Below are 1,574 nucleotides of genomic sequence, written 5' to 3'. Positions count from 1 at the left end.
TCATTTCCCCCCTTTCCTCGTCATTTTTTTTTCCTTTTTACCTTCCCCTCCTTTACATCATGGAAAAACAGCAGCATTAACCTTCAAAGAAGGAAACACCAAAAACGACAGCAAAGACGAAAAAAAAAAGAAAAAAATGACAAACACAATTGATGACAATAAAAATGAATGATTTTGTGAATTTACGCATCCGCTTCATCTTCTTGATCTGTTGTTCGTTTCTTTGTTTATTTGCTTCTTTTTTTTTCTTTTCTTTTCGTTCCTTCACGGCTCCTCACCACATTTCTCTCCAATATCGATGATTTCATGGGTTGCGAAGTTGGGCTTTTCCCCCCCTCTTTCTTTCGTTCTTTTGTGAGTGTATGTCCATGTTTTGTGTGTTGCCTTGTATTCGGTCACAGCAACGATATAGCGGTAATGATCATAACAATAAAAATGAAGAACATGATAATAATAATCATGATAATAATACACGTGTGAGTATATAAAAGTATAAATATAAATAAGCATATAAACTTAAATATATTTATATATACATGTACAGTGCAACAATAATAATAATAATAGTATTAATACTGTTTGTGGGAAAATCCACCAAGTGATCAATGAGACGATGAAGGGAAGAATTTACAGCAGACAAAGAGGAAGAAGAAGAAAAAAAAACAAAAGAGAAACCCCCTCCACTTTTGCACGTATTTTGCATTTGCAGAAAAACGAAGGCCTCTATTTCATCCCTTTCTTTTTTCAATTTCTTTCTTGTTGCTTTTTCTATTTATATCTCTGCATCCTACTCTGTTTCACGCATTGAAATAAGTTACTATAATAATAATAATAGTATTGATAATAATAGTAATAATAATAATTGTTGTGATTATTATTATTATTGTTTCTGGTGACGCTAATTCATATCCACTTTAATTTGCTAATATTTCCCTCCTCTCCCCACTCACTTCTCTTCCTTCTCTATATTCCCTGTTCCTTTTTATTACGTTTCATTTCACTTCCTTATCTTCATTTTTGTCAGACCCTATTCCGCTATGTTTATTCACCTATTTAATTCAATTCAGTTTCCCTCTATTGAGGAGGGGTTTAATACTCGCCTTACTGTTGTTGTTTTCTTGGCCTCTTTTTTTTTTTTCAAATCTCTTTTTCCATTTCATTTTTTCATTAATTTAAATTAATTTTTTTGCTTTCTTTCTTTCATTTTTCAAAGAAAAAAGGGCTATTCTTTAAATTGAGGTTTGTTTGTTTGTTTGATGTTGTTGTTGTTGTTTTTTCCACTCCCCTTCAAATCCCTCTTCTTTTCCTTCTTTCTTATCCCACCCTACATTTTCTTTTGATATTCATGAATATTTAACACCCAACCTCAATTATATTCCTTCCCATTTTTCATGCATCGGAGGGTATTTGATTCACACAACGAAAAAAGAAAAAAAACAAAAAAATTAATTTGGTAGAAAAATAAACAAATAAACAAATAACGTGAAGAGAAGAAAAGAAAGGAAAGGAAGGAAAGAGAACGGAAATAACTGAAATACAGACAAAATTAATGCACAAATACTTTAAAATATATC

The sequence above is a fragment of the Trypanosoma equiperdum genome (genome assembly GCF_001457755.1).
Source record: "Trypanosoma equiperdum strain OVI genome assembly, contig: ctg_1655, whole genome shotgun sequence".
Lineage (NCBI taxonomy): Eukaryota > Euglenozoa > Kinetoplastea > Trypanosomatida > Trypanosomatidae > Trypanosoma > Trypanosoma equiperdum.
The sequence above is the reverse complement of the archived record's forward strand: the minus strand, read 5'-3'. Positions refer to the sequence as shown.